At 30.6% G+C, this 16,501-nt stretch overlaps 1 protein-coding gene across 1 annotated transcript in view; it reads right to left on the reverse strand.

Moving 5' to 3' along the window:
• Nucleotides 1–16,187, reverse strand: part of LOC129915595 (guanine nucleotide-binding protein subunit gamma-e) — a 38,666-nt gene extending 22,479 nt beyond the window's left edge. The window contains exon 1 of the mRNA XM_055995213.1: nucleotides 15,532–16,187. The gene's annotated coding sequence lies outside the window, so the exon portion shown is untranslated. The remainder of the gene's footprint in view (nucleotides 1–15,531) is intronic.
• Between the last annotated feature and the right edge of the window lie 314 nt (nucleotides 16,188–16,501).

The following is a 16,501-nucleotide window of genomic DNA, read 5'->3' on the forward strand; positions in this document are numbered from 1 at the left end:
TGTGTCGCGATGTATCGCGTTGTATCGCTATGTGTAGCATTGTGTCGCGTTGTGTCGCGTCGTGTCGCCATGTGTCGCATTGTGTCGCGTTGTGTTGCGTCGTGTAGCGTCGTGTCGCGTTGTGTCATGTCGTGTCGCGTCATAACATATTTAGTTATCTTTGATACATATATCGAAAATTACTGCTATCTTACAAAAAGATCATGTTAGTCTAAGTTTATTTTTTTAATTACCTAAGAAATCTCACAAAATAATGATTTTCTGGATTCGGTTTTTCTTAATTTATCACAAAACCTTAATCCTTATCTTAACGAATCAAATCCAATCATCATAATGGTTACCAAGAGTGACATTATTATTATTCTGCAAGTCCTTAAAATTTCTCACATTGAAAATACAAATTTTTCAAAACATCACAACACAATTCCACATAACTTTTGAACTTCACTCTCTATATATATCAAAACAGCAGCGCGATAGTGTCTTATTAATCCAGTCAAATAAGGGTTTAACCTCGGAATGAATGTTAGTAGAAATTTTTTTTGCTCAATATCTTCCTTTTGCCATTCTATAACATATCTCAAAAGTCTAGAAAAATCTCATGTCCGCTTGTCGCGATTTCAAGGTCAAATCGCGAAATGGAGGTTTTCAAAATTAGCAAAAATAGGCTATGGTATTATATACACATATGATACATGATTTCAAGGTATTTTTTAATGCTGATTCCAAAAAATCTAAAATCAAGGCAATCTGACGTCTCTGAAAAAAGTTATACCTGTTTTTCATCTGTCAACCTATATTATTATAACAGTTGCTAACTTACTACCGAAAAACCCTTAAAAGTTATGGTAGCGGAACCAAATTTTACATGAAGGTTTTAAGATACATTATCATTCAGAATCAAAACAATGCAATGCAAAAAACATTCATATCTATGACAAAATGGTATTTTTTGAGAAAAGGGGAAATTTTGGGATGTGCACTAAAAAACATCCAGGTACAATCTTGGAATTAGTGCTCATAGGCTAATTTTTTGGTTTCTATGTTTGTTTGGATATTCTATAATTTATGTCAAAAATCTAAAAAAATCTCATGTTCGCAAGTTCTAATTTTCCAGGTTAAACACATTAGGTGCAGATTTAAAAAAAATAATAAGAAAACTTTAGATTCTTATATGTATACAAACATAACCCATATCATTTCAAGGCATTTTTTAACGCTGATTCCAACAAAACCCACAAACAAATCAAAATGACCATCCCTGAAAAGTAATGTACCTTATTCATGTTGATCTGACACAAATATCTGAAGAGTAGTTTTTCAATTTTTTCAAACCTGCACCTTATCTTCAAACCAAGAAAATTAGTACTCGCGGACATGAAATTTTTTTAGATTTTTGAGGGTAGTTAAAGAATATCCAAACAAAGATTAAAATGAAAAAATTAGCCTATTAGCACTAATTCCTAAGATGAACAAGAATCTTCTTTAGTGCATATCCTAAAATTTGCCCCTCCATAAAAAAATACCATTATTTCGTAGGTATATATATTTTTTGTAATGGATTGTTTTGATTTTTAATAATGATGGATTCTAAAATCTTCATGCAAAATTTGGTTCATCTACCATAACTTTTAAGGGTTTTTCGGCAGTAAGTTTGCAACTGTTATAATAATATGAGTTTACAGATGAAAAACAGGTATAACTTTTTCCAGAGACGTCAGATTGTCTTGATTTTAGATTTTGGAATCAGTATTAAAAAATACCTTGAAATCATGTATCATACGTGTATATAATACCAAAGCCTATTTTTGCTAATTTTGAAAATCTCCATTTCGCGATTTGACCTTGAAATCGCGACAAGCGGCCATGAGATTTTTCTAGACTTTTGAGATATGTTATAGAATGGCAAAAGGAAGATATTTAGCAAATAAAATTTCTACTAACATTCATTCCGAGATTTACCCCTTTTTTCTCCTTATTTGACTGTATTATATGTAATCTTCTAATCTCATGACAAGCATAAAAGTCCTATAGTTTGTAAGGATTAAGACCATCAAGAGAACTCTTTTCCAAAAAACCCAACTCTTCATCAGAAAAACAAAAATAATAATAATAAGTAAAAATCACTGCGGATTTTTGAGGAAAATGTTCTTTATTCCTTGAATATAGAAGATTGGAGAGAACAGCGCGGGTGATGTGTAAAATGCAGCTAAAATTATATAATTTTGTTGCATAAGTGATGGGGGAAATGTTTGTTGCGGATACTACATTTTGCATTTAGAAGATTACTTTTTGGACTGGCATTTTATCTAGAACGAAACAGTCTGAGATGGTATCATCGTTATATGATGCAACTGTGTCTGTCGTTCTTTGTGGAGTTAAATGGAAGTTGTGGAGAGATTAAATTTGTCAAAAGGTTGCTGTTAGACATTTTTGTTTAGGGCAGTCTGTGTTTTGATTCAGAAACTATATCTAACAATGGTGTCTTGGTTCTATTAACATAGTATGTTAAAAACATGTGCAGAAAATAAAGAAACAAATTTTATCATGATGTCACGATTGTTTATCACATTGGTCATTGATATTGCTGATTTACTTTTAATTAAACTTTTTTCTCCTTAAAGAAAGTCCAATTTTATTTACATGGAATTAGTTTGATACAACCTTTTTTCTTCCTTAATCATGTGTGTATTTGGGTAAACATAGGCGGATCCAGGGGGGGGGGGGGGCACGTGCCCCCCCTAGAACTTAAAGTTCATACTTAAAGGAAATCAAACTATGAGTTTTAAAAATATATGAATAATAACAGAAAGAACTTGAGTGAAATTCTTCTCTATTTCTGGCTGAAAATGCGAATTTTGTTGATTGTTTCATCCCTTTCCCATGAAAAGCTCCACCTCACAAATAAATAAAATATTTTTCGATTTAAAAAAAAGTGAATTTTCAAAGTGATTTTGGTGAAAAATTTTGATATGGACATCGAATGACATTGAATGATATAAAAAAAATAATTGTATATGCAACTCTGTTTTTTCATACAGAGGGGTTAAAAAATTTGCACTTTTTTCGTTGTTTTTTTCAACATTAGTGTTTTTAAAATAGCGGAACACGTCACAAAATTGCATAAACTATACATTATAGAACTGCTATATATGTAGAACAAACTTGCATTTCAGAAGTTTGCCCAAGTTTGCACCCCGAAAATAAAGACCCCTTGAAAAAAAACTCCTCAAAAGCGACCCTTACTTATAGATTTTTATAAATATTAGTGATGGGTACCTCATACATGAGGCAATACAAATGTCCCATACACCACTCTGAAATGTCCCATCACATCAAAGCAAAAAAATGTATTACCTCACACCTCACCACAAAAACAAAAAAATATCTCTTTACTCTTTCGTCTCCAGAAAAAAACTTATTCGTATTTCTCTCTGTCTCTTCTCATGATGATGAGCAGATGAGGAATGAAATTGAGTGTATGAGGAAAAGGAAAATCATGAATGTACCGCGCCACGAAATGTGTGTGCATAATGTATGTGTATGAAGAAATGCATGAAGAGTAAAGAGTACCAATGTTTTAAAATGAAAAATAAATAAATGTATGAGGTTTTGTGTTATGGGACATTTGAAGTAGGTACGTATTTTGAGGGGAGAAAATTAGAAGTAATGAGGAGGAGGACGTGACGTTTGTTTTATTTTTTAAAAGAAAACGAGGAGGACATACGACAATGTACTAAAATGAAACCAATAATAAAAATATGAAAAAGAGAAGAATGAAAAGAAAGTAAGGAAAGAAAAGAAAGAAAAAAAAAGATAAGAAAGAAAAGAAAGAAAAAAAAGAAGAATAAGAAAGAGTTGTAAAGTGAATGAGGTTTGTTATTGTTATTTTTAATTTTTTTTTTTTTTTGTAATCGAAATTGTCCACTAAAATTGGTTTGTCCCATGGGACATTTGAGGTGGGACAAAGTACCACCTCATTTCGAAAAATGAGTACCTCATACAAACTCATTTTAAATTCGTGTCCTACCCATCACTAATAAATATTATTTTATTGAGAAAATTTCTCCAGGGATACCTCTAAAAATATGTAAATATAATAGTGTTCCAAATTTCAAAAGAATCGGTGCAGTAGTTTTGAAGTTATGAGGAGCACCGGCGTTGAAAACATTAGTTGTGGGGATAACGATTTAAAGTTTTGAACTCTGGACTAAAAGACTAAAACGTTCCTAAGGGTAGTATTAAAATACTTATAACTTGGTCAATTTGGCTCCAAGAGACCTACGATTTGAACACAATATTCTTGAGGTATAAAACAATTTAACCGCTTGTAGCCCCATGTGACATTTCTGTAACAAACCGAAAAAGATTGCATAAAAGCTCTACAAACTATTTTTTTTTTTCTTTTGAAGCTTCTAATATTATAATCTTTAAGTATTGCTTTATCGAAATAGTACTTCAAATTTCTAATAAATAGCACCAATAATTTTTAATTGACAGTTAATGTTGAAAGTTGGGCTTTTTTTGAAAATAAGCAAATTTGTATAAAAACTACGAAATTCAGAAAAAAAATAGTTTTTGTTAGTAAACCCCACGGGGTTTTATTTTTGGATTTTAGGAAAGTGCCTAAAAATTAATACTTTTTTTTACTCCCAAAATATCGAAATAACTAAGTAAATAATGACTTTATTGAATTTTTAAAAAATACGTGTTTTATTAAAGATAAAGGCCAATCGATTGACTTATTAATTTTTAAATTTACGACCTTGGGTTACAAAAGGTTAATGCAAATAAAAAAAAAAAACTGGGTTTCCCGGCAAAAAAGTAGGATTCAGTTTTTTTGTTATTCTTAGGAACTTTAATATTTATTAGAATGAAGTCTTTAGTATTTGACTAAAAACTACTAGGTCATTAACTAATGGTATAATTATGTCCATAATATTGCAAAATTTTATACAAAATCAATTAAAAAACGTAAACATTTTTTTTTTCAAAATTTCATCTTTAAAACTTAATTTCTCAAAATCTATTTGGTGAAACAACTTAAGTCAAAAAATTAAACAAAGAATAGATTACTAACTTTAATATAGCACAGAATTGTACGTGCATTTTCTGATTTTTTATATTTTTTCTTCCGGCTAATCCAGGAGTAAGAGGGTTAGCACTTAAGTGGCTTTTACTGTAACAAGAAAATGAAAATTTTTCCTTCCGAATAACTTTTTGGTCATTTGGTACCTATTTGATGTGGGAAATGTACCTAAATATTTTTGGCCAGGTTTTAGACCACTGTGGGTCGTTAAAATTTTCTGCTTGTTAGTCAGTCGTATGGTACTTCACTTTATTTCTAACTGTTATTGCTGTTTTTTTTTTTGCCAATCCGTCCCTTGTGCCCCCCCCCCCCCCCAGAAAAAAATCCTGGATCCGCCCCTGTGGGTAAAACTGATAAGTTTTTTTCTTGGAAAAACTTGATGTGTTTGCTTTTAAACCATACGAAATCAAATGTGAAAGTTTTTTGATTCACTTTTAATTAATTTTCAAATCAACTTTAACTCTTATTTATGTATGTATGACTTTGCTGTAAAACAAAAAATCCTTGGAAAAATACTCTTTGCTTTTGGAAACTGGTTATCTATGGTTTGGGATCGATTGAAGAAAAAAATTTTAGGACTTAAGGTAGAATCCAATGTCGAATAATTGGTAAGAAATTAAAATATCAGATGTTTTACGATGGGACAGATTCAATAGGCTGCATTTTTAAACTTGCAAAAACAGTTTTTAATTTTTTTTATTTTAAACCTAATAAAGCTTCAAAATGAAGAACTGATTAGACATGTCTAGAAGCATTAAAATCCTTCTTAAGCGCTGCTGTCATTTATGATAAATATGATTAATCCTGAAAATTTGTGCTGGCAGGTATTACTAGTGACAATTTCAAACAATGTGCTAGTCACTGTGGTGTATGCGTAACTTTATTTCTTTAGAAAAATTTATTTGATTGCAAATAATTCAGCAACCAGACTTCCAAGAAATTTTTGGTTTTCAGCTATGCATAGAGCTTAAAGAAACTATCTTCTTGATGTCTAACTCAATGGATTTGAAGGAAATTTTTGAAAATGTATTTTTTCTCGGAAATCCGAAAAAAAAACTTTTTTTGCATAATAGCTGTTTCAATCGTTCATTTGAAAAGATTCAATCGTTCATATATGTCGTTCAGTTTAATGATTCCTTGTTTTCAATCTTTCATTTTTTCAATCCTTTCGGTTTCTTGTCTTTTGGTTTCAAATAAATTAATTTTTTTTTTTATTTTATTTATATATTTATTTATTTCAAAGTAGGACATGAGTCTTATGAAGTGTTGCAAGTCCTTAAATCGATTTAGAGGTTTGAATTTAAATTAACTAAAAAATCAATTCAATGATTCTTTAGATTTTTTTCTTTTTGGTTTCAAATAAAATAATTTTTTTAATTTCTATTTCAATATTTTTTGTTGATATTCTGATTTCTGAAACATTACGTTCCCTTTCTTTCACTCTGATCTTTTTCTGGAATTTGAACGAGATTCAAAAATGATTGTATCTCTAATAATCTGGTGATCAATCTTTTTTGTGAACTATTCAAAAAGAACGAATCAATCGCGATTGACACAGTAAACCAAAAATTTTCCTGAGACTTTGATTCGAAAACATCTACTTCCAATTATTGTAAGAAAAATGATTTCGAAATATTTCCACTGCAAATAATTCAGCAACCAAACTTCGAAGAAACTTTTGGTTTTCAGCTATGGATAGGGCTTAAAGAGACCTTTCTTATGATGTCTCACTCGACGGATCTGGACGACTTTTTCGAAAATTTCTTTTTTTTTTTCGAAAATCCGAAAAAAAAATAAAATTGTATTTTTTTTCCATGAATAGATAATCCTGTTCGTTATGAACTCGTATCCGTTTACCAAAACTTGTTCCGAGACTTTGATCCGAAAATATCCGTTTGCGAAAGTAAGAAAAAATATATTTGGATACAAATAATTCAGCAACCGGATCTACAAGAAACTTTTGGTTTTTAGTTCTGAATAGAGCTTAAAGAGACCTTTCATTTGATGTATCACTCGATGAATTTTGAAGACTTTTTTGAAAATGTCTTTTTTTTTAGGCAAGGAGTTAACCTTGATTTTTTTTCGAAAATCCAAAATAAATAAAATTGTAATGTTCTTCCATAAATAGAAAGGTCTATTCATAGTGACCTCGTGTCTGTGAACCAAAACTTGTTTCGAGACTTTTGATTCGAAAATATCTGCTTCCGAATGTAAAAAAATATATAGGGGAGAGTGGGGCTAAAAGTAACAGGGGTAAGAATTAACAGTTAAAAAAATCGATGTTCCTTTCAATATTAAGAAACGCGTAAAGGAGAAAAATGCTCAATTTTTCCATATCTATCGGCACATTTTCTTCAGTTGAAGATTAGACGACAGGATGAGAAGTTATACTAGTGATGCCCAAAAAAAGCATGTTTGTAACTTTTTTTTTAATTTTATTTTTGGTCTACCTATTTACCCGAAAAAGATAGAGTGCTAAGTGTTTTTTTGTTATATGCAATTGTGTTTTGGCTCAAATTGCGTGTATATGTTGTGTCTATATCAGTTTCGCTTTTTTTTTAATTGATTTTGTTTTAAAAATTACATGCTGGGGCTAGTTGTAACATTTTTCCGGAAACATTTTTGAAAAATTGTTTACCTAATATAATAAACAACCCTGGATATGAATGCTTGTAATTGAATTTGTATTTATTTTCAAATTGGAAACACTTTTTGAACCACCACTTGAATTCATAAAGCTTATAAAACAATTTATGAATTCAAATAACTTTAATTTAAGACTACTGTTAAATTTTCTCTGGAAATCTTGGATTTGCTCCACTTTTTTTTTGAAATTTGCACCAAAATTTCATGACTGAGGTTTGTTTTTATTGTTATTAACTAAAAATAAATAAATACAAACATAAATAAAGGTATTTTTCTCTTATTTTTAGTTCTTGGTACAACCTACCCAGGTATGTGTTACACTTTGCCCCGTATGTGGGGTAAATTGAAACAACACGATTTTTTTTGGAAGCTTTATTTTTCAACATTACCGTTATGTTTTGCTGAATTTTTGTGATGGATCTTGCAGATAAAACATGGGTCTTTAATTTAAAAAAGGTCTGGTTGACCCATTTTCAAATTTGTAGGAGAACCATCGGTTTTAGAAAAAAGTGTTACATTTGGCCCCACTCTCCCCTACATATTTCGAAATATTTTGAAAGGAACTTTTGGTTTTCAACTCTCACTTGATTGATTTTGAGTAATTTTTTCCGAAAATCACAAAAAAAAAAAAAATTCGTAACAAAAAAAATCGTTTTTTTCGAATTCTTTCCCTAGTTTATTTAGTTTTAACCTTCCCACAATGTCCATTAGATTCCTTGTTTCTTAATAAAAGTTCATTTCTTTTTACTTTTACTTTTCATTTCCACAACCACATACCTTCCAAGCATATCATAAACAACAAATTAAAGAAAAATTAAAATAAAATTAAAAAGTTCCCCTCTCAATTTTCCCTATATAAATTTCTCGATTTGCATATACCTAAAGAAGTTTCACCAACAGCACACACAAAATGCGCCTTGTCCATGTCCTTCGTGTTCCATTAATTAAACGTTCAACTTCACTCTCGTATATTTCCTGATGTTACACCACCACCCTCTCCCTCAACTCAAAACACTATATAAGTTATCCAATCCAACACACAACACCCCGCAATTCACCATTAGTAATTAAAATAACGATTCGCTCCTACCAAATGCTATCTCATCTCATCAAGTGAATGTGCATCCTGAATTAAGTATCCACAAACAGCAATATCTCTTCGCACTCGTTTGCCTCTAAAGTGGATAACAACTTTTCACCATAGATAAAGTTATCCGCACTTCTTGCTTCACCCGCATCCAGCTATCTATAAAAGCCCTATAACAGTCCTATAACATCCCCTTCATTCTGCCTTCCACCTACAACATCTCTCATGTCAGTCTCTCTAAACTGACTGTTTCAAAAGTATATGTGACATTGCAACTGGCAAATCCAACAGATACAGGAGGATACGCAGTAGAGAATATAAAAGCAAAAAACTGTCAATGAGAGGAGCTTGAAATTCAAAGAAAATAAATAAAATACAAAAAAAATATACTGTAAACTACAGATCCAATTAGGAGAGGCAGAGTTCTCGCTCTAAATGAGAATACTAGTTACATGACAGGCAGCTACCAACTGCGTGTGATCCTTCAACGTTATTCCCAATCCCAATCCCCATTGCATGCCTCGTTGGACCTTTAGAATTTTTGTTAAAAAATGAAAAAAAAAGAAGAGAATCTCATTTTATTGTGAAATGTGAGTCCTGATGAAAAAATGAAAAAAAAAAAAACGAAAAAAAAAAACAATCGTCATCCACAGACGGAATAGACTAATTCAATTGGATTAGTGGTTACGATATTTTCTAGGACATATACACACCAGCTGAGCATTATGTTCATATATACTATTACAGTCATATTAAAACTAGATGTACACATGCGGGTAAGGTACATAAAACCAAAACCAATAGATTTGTTTCGAGGGCAGAGAAAAATAGTTGGCTTCTAAATGCAAGCAGAATGTAATTTAATTAGTCTGCAGGTAAATACTCATGGCCGGTTCGAATGGAGAACGTTTAGTGTGGTCATCAAGGGCGATAAATTTATAAGGGCGCTAGTTTTTCTAATCTACTATTTTTATTGAAATATAGGAAATTCGAATGAGTTGGAAAATTTCGAAATTATTTTCGAAGTTTGAAAAATAAAGAGCGTTGTTTATTATTTCAATACACTGATTGATGGTCTTTCAATCAGTTATGGATTTATTACAGCTTCGCTACTTTGAATCTTAGTTCTCAAACAAAAATATTTCAAACTTCATAAAACCACCAAAGTTTCTTTTTCAAACTTTTTTTTAAGTATTATAAAATGGGCGCCTTTTTTTAGTTGATAGAACATAATTTGTACATAATGCGGCACTGTTTTATTTTTCTATTTAGTGAAAGAAAAAAAATATTTGAACGTTCAACCACCCAATTGATACCTATATTTTTTTTTTAAATTACACGGGTCGAGGTCGAATTTTTCAAATCTAAAAGCACACACACTTTAGAAAATCAATAGAACCACAAAGAGGCTTCTTTAATCAATGGATGACTTGTCAATAGAATTGGTGAAGGTGTATTATGATAAGTGGCAAAATCTTTTGTATAAACCAACAAAATCAAAGATGCATTTTGAAAATACGACCAAATTATATATCTACGGTTTTTTCATTCGAGTTTTTACAGAGATTTTCTTCAAGTCATATTTATTTGTACAAATTTGGTAAGTTTTGATAATTCGATAGTTCGATAAATTATCTTTAAGATACTTAAACAATCTTAACAGTTTACTTACTTTTCCGTTTTCCATTTTCCTCAGACGTGTTTTATTGGGAGTGTTACCAATATTACGATCTTTTCAGAAAATAGCAGATTCTTGATTAGAATTTTCATTTTCTATAAATATTCCAAAAAGTAGTGGCATAAGTATACATCCCAGTAGTACTCCATAGTTTAAAGGAAGCCCGTTTAACATTTTTCCAGTTTTTCATACTCCTTTTTTTGTAAGCGTTATACAAGTTTTTGATGAAATAACCTTAAGAAAACAGCTATTTAGTTCATAAATCAACAAACTGGGCATTGAATTTCATTGTCACGATACTGACAAATAGGACAAAAACTTTGCCCATAATATTTGCGCCTATTGAAGAAACCCTCGTGAAAACCGCTGTCACACCAATACAAATTTCTTTGGCAGAGTACTGATATTTCTACAGCATCGTGTCTAGTTAATAGTTTGATTAATTTATCGGTTGTTTCAATTTACTTTCTTTACGTTTATATTTTGTTCGACTTCTACGTCAAAACCAAATTTGTGATTTTTTGAAAACAGTTAATGGATTTTATTTAAATTTTTAGTTTTCTTTGGCCCAATTTATCCAAGCTCAGTTTTATTTTTGAAGTCGCCTTTAAAAATGAGAAAACTGCCAATTCGCATACAAATTTTAAAATCTCCCGTCCAAATGGAGACTTTTAATCTAATGGTTTGTGAATAAATTGGGAGTAAGTTGATAAAAAATATTGTTTCTATAAAATTACGATTACGAATTATTACGATTTAGAATTTGTTTTGCAGTCAATAAAACTCCTTTATAGACCAGGGTCGATAATTTTTGAAACCAAAAAAAATCATAGTAGAATGAAACCCATTGGAAAATTAGGTGAATATGATGAAAATTAAAGGAAACATAAATTAAAGGAAAAATTCAAAAAACCGAGTTTTTGGTTTTTATTTTTATCTTTTTCAAAAACAAAAATTTTTCTACGAAATTTGGTGAAAACTTACCTTATTATATCCCAAATACACTTTAATTTATTTGATTTAAAATATTTATTTTGTAACCTTTTTTTTTGACTTACTACCACAAAAACACCCTAATTTTCAATCGAAAATTCACGTGTCAAAATATCAGCTTTTTTCAAAAAATTGGTGGGCATTTTGTTCGTTAAAATCTCTACTTTCCAATAGTGTAAACAAAAATTTACATTAGTATACCATAGTACATGTTCTCGGTAAAAGCAAAAAGCTTGAATTCGAAAATTATTTAATCATTATTTAAAATTTTAGACTATTTATTAAAATTTACTCTTAAATTACTCAAAAACCGTAACATTAATCAATATTACATGAAATCCTACGTTTTTTGAGTAATTAAAGTGTAAATTTGAATAAATAGGCCAAAATTGTAAACAATGATAAAAAATTTTTTTCGAATTCCAGCTTTTTTCATTTTTTGCATTTTACTAAAACATGTTCTATAGTATACTAATGTAATTTTTTTTACACCATCAGAAAATAGACATTTTAACAAACGAAAAATTGTTGATACAAAAGTTGTAGATCTTTTTATTACCTACATACAACTTTTTTCTATAGGACTTGTAGTTTTGCCGGAAATCGAGATATACCATTTTTTACCATTAAAAACTCAACCCACCCACTTCCCGAACTCGGCTCGCCCGTAATTTATTTTTAATTTAATTTTCATCATATTCACCTCCTTTTCCAATGGGTTTCATCCTACTATGATTTTTTTGTACTACACAGAGAAAAATATGACCCGCTAAAAACTAACAGATTGCCATATTGTTTTACCGCCCATACATTTCATAAGGAAATCTTATTAAAATCAACGATTAATAAGGTTTTTTTAAGGAGATTTCTTATTATTTTTATAGAGAAAATCTTATTAAAATTTGACTGAAAAGTTGATTTTTTTTTGCAACTTAGCACTAGAACAAAAATCGCGATCAATATTTTCATGGCAGGTTGGTTCAGGTGGTAAGGTGGGTGATTAATGATTTGAATTCTCCAGTTCGATTCCCAGCCTGGTCATCGTTTTTTTTATTTTTTTGCAGATTTTAAAACAATAAGGAAAACCCGATTGTTTTAATAAGGTTTCCTTATTGGATGAAAACCATAGAGAAATCTTATTGTTTTTGTTCTAATTTATGTGGTCTATTTTTCTCTGTGTATTAGAAGTTTTATTGACTTCAAACTCCTAAAACACTTTTTAGAAGATACCAAGTGTAACAAGGTTAGAAATAAACTTTAAAAGTACTTTTTTCCCTTTAAAGAACAAATTTTATGTTCACATTCAAATATTCAAAACACAAAGTTTTAGAACTATTGAACTTGAACGATTCGAGTTCAACAAGTTTAATTAGCTTTCCATTAAATTTAAAATCGTCGTCGAAACAATTTTTTAAAATTAAAAACAAAATTTTACTATTCAGTCTATTTTAAGGATTTTTTTGAAGTTTGAATTCATTAACTGATTGAGCATTTAATTTAAAAGACCTTTTAGTTAAAACGCCAAATTCGACTTTACTTAAAAAGAAATATAGAAATTTTGTATAAAAAGAAATTTAAAGAAAAAATATGTTCGTTTATTAAAAAAATTTAAAAAAAATTTTTTTGCATATTTCCAAAAAAAAACTTCATATGCCATTTTTAAGAAAATATTTATCCACACTTGAGAAAGAGGTTTCGAAAAATTTATATAGAATTCAGAAAATTCAAATATTTTCTTAAATCAAAAAATGTGTTTTTCGATTTTTGTTTGTATTATTGTTACTCTAACGCATCTGTATAAATTTTTTTTTTGTTTAAATCGGCTACTTCGTTTACCAGAAATAACGATATTAAAAAAAAACTGTCCAAAAAATATTTATTTCATTTGGTAGCATTTCATACAAAAATTTTAATCAAAATCGTTAGATTCCTTTTTGAAAACAATTATTTTTTTTCTTATTGTTATTTAATGGCAGGTACCGTTAGTTTTGCTCCTTAAATTAAAAAAAAATTCTTGAAATACATTGATCAAAATAAATGTTGAAGGAAGGAAAAAGATTATGAAAACAAAAATGTTAAAAAATTATAACAAAAAACATTTTACAAAATAGTTTTCGGTCATGTCATGATGCTAACATGTTAAGGATAAAAAATTGTAAGATCATGTTTAGGTTTTTATCGAAAAATCATTCTTTTGAGTTGATAACGTTTTGAAGCCGATGAACGCCGACTATTGGCTAGGAAAATTATTTCTAGGTTAGGTTCACATAAAAGAAACAATATCAAATGATAATTTTTATACCAACAACAAAATGTTATTAATAAACCGTTACAAATTTGCAAATTTCACTATTTTTTTCCTAACTCTAAATAAATTAATATTAAATACCCAATGGTTTTCAAACATTTTAAATATACAATTATTTCATTTACTAAAGATGTGTTAATTTATCCCCCTCAAAAACCAAATAATATCAATCTATTAATAACAACGAATTAACAACAGTGTAAAATAAAACAACAAAATAATGATTTATAAACTTTGTTGTTTTTTTTTTTTTTTGTTAACAGGATAAAAATCTATCAAAAAATAACTCCAACACAAAACCTCATCAATTTAATTCCATTTATCTGAATTAAAACAACAACAAAAAAATTAAAAATTCAATTTCAAATTCAAAAACAATAAAACCCACAACTTTATCTCATCCAATCCATGCGAGTAGTGAAATAATACTAAACCTCAAACCATAACGAATACTATCACTAGTATCACAGCGCAATTTATTATAAGCCTCTCCCCAAACAACATCAACAACAAAAATAACCCATTTCAAATTTGTATATGACAAAAAAAATTAATAATTCTATACAAACTATATACAAGGATAAAAGGCTAGAAAAATTAAACAAAAATACCAACACACTAATAAAAACCATCATCTACCAGCAACCATTCCAACTATACTTTGCATATCCAAAAGTAGTCCTCCACCACGACCGCCTCTCTGTTGAATAAATTTTCCCATCACATTCACAAAAGCAAACAAAAAGAAAAAAAAATAATTTATTTATTTAATTTAAATATCAACTCGCTGCAAAAATCCCTATTTATCCCTTTTAACATCGCAATGAAGGCTACAGCAATAACAAAAAACAAAAAAAGGACCTTTTATACCAAAAAGTGTGTCCTTAACTTTATACCCATTTCACTCTACCATCAAAAATAAAGAGAAAATCAGAAAAAAAAGAATTAAATAAAACAGAAGTTACCCAAACCAACAACCGGCGAAAAACTTCCATCCATCCATTAAAATTCCATGCATTTCCGTCGTCATCGTAGAGTCCTTTCGTTTCTGCCGTACCCATCCCAGCACCATCACTTTTCGAACGGTAGATTTTTCCAAAAACGAAAACCAAAAGATCCATTTATCCATCGCATCAACATCACATCATCTCATCATCACACACCCAACATAACCTGCCTCAATTCCTTTGTGCTATAAAAACGAACATTCACCCAGCAAAAAAGGACATCTTTTTCGTCTCTTGTGAATCTGAATAACTGAATATATTCTGTGCTACCACGAGACGCCCGCCAAGAGATAAAGTCACCAGGGAAACACACCGAACTGAAACCGGAGACCAGTCGTCAGTAGCGGCGATATGATGACGACGAGATGAGGCAGAACAAAAAAGGACGAAAAGGGATGTTAATGAATACTTTACAGGATAAGCCGAAGCCCCCCGTTCGAAATGACATTTGCACAAGAAAAGGATGTTTTAAAATGAAAGATTAATTTGGTAAAATATCCAAATGATATCAACTCTATACCCCAAAGGATCATAATTCTCAAAAAAAAAGGATATGGCCAATGATGAAACGAAACTCAAAAACCCATCAAAGTGTAAAGGTAACCTTTTTTCTCAAAATGTGTGCAAACACTTTTCTCGGCTCCTTGAAATTAATTAAAAAACTAAAAAAGGATATCCCACCAAAAATCAAGAAATACAAAAAAAGGACACTCTCTCACTCACCTCAACAAGCAATTTTAATATTTTCCTCTCCTTCGAGTCTCAATTTCACGATGAGTTTCGTCCTTTTTTTTTTTTGTTTGATTTTTTTTTGTTAAATCCCGATTTCCAGGATCAAACAGGAAATTAAAATTTACTCACTGGAAAGTCACACTGGAAACTTTATTATTATGTTTCCGATCGGTTGTGTTGTTTTTTTTATAGAATTTTTACTCTCTGTAATTTTCCGGGAGAAAAAGTTTTTTTTTTTAATATCGACGCACCACGACGACGAAACCGTCTAACGACCTAGCGAAGACTGCGAACCGTTTGGTAACATGATGGGCAAAGGTTTTTTTTCCCGTTATATTTATTTTTGAACAGCAAAAAAATATATTCGTTAAAAAAAAATAATGTTGGGGAGCAAGTTGTTGCTGGGCCACAGCTTATAAACTTATTGAGCCGACTCAATCGTCAGATCCATTTGAATACCCAACAGAGACTCCAAACGGCACGTTGACGGAAGCACACACAGAGCACACACCAACCATCGAGTTCGGCTTCGGCAACGACGACGACGGCATCGCATCGCACCAACCATCAACAACCCCCAAATGCACACACTTTATATTGTACAGCGGCGGTGGCGGTGGCGGTAGGAGGATGACACAACTGTTTGAAGCAGGGAAAGGGAGGGCTGTCGTCTATACCTCTATACTGACTTCAGAAGTGGAATTCTCAACTATTGCCACATGCAGCAAGCACCTCTTGGTTTCGTTTTGGGTTTCGGAATTGGATTCATCGTGTCGTCTCGGTCCTCCTGTGTGTCGTCGCACTTACTAAACGTAACACGTCGTCATCCTATACACCTTGGTATAGGTTTTGCTTTTAGTTTTTGGTATATATACAGAAGAGAATCCCTCCAACGACGACGACGATGACTACGTAGAAAGGTAACCCGCAATAACTGGTGTACAGCAATAAACAGAGCAAC

Source organism: Episyrphus balteatus, chromosome 3 (assembly GCF_945859705.1).
Source record: "Episyrphus balteatus chromosome 3, idEpiBalt1.1, whole genome shotgun sequence".
Taxonomy (NCBI): domain Eukaryota; kingdom Metazoa; phylum Arthropoda; class Insecta; order Diptera; family Syrphidae; genus Episyrphus; species Episyrphus balteatus.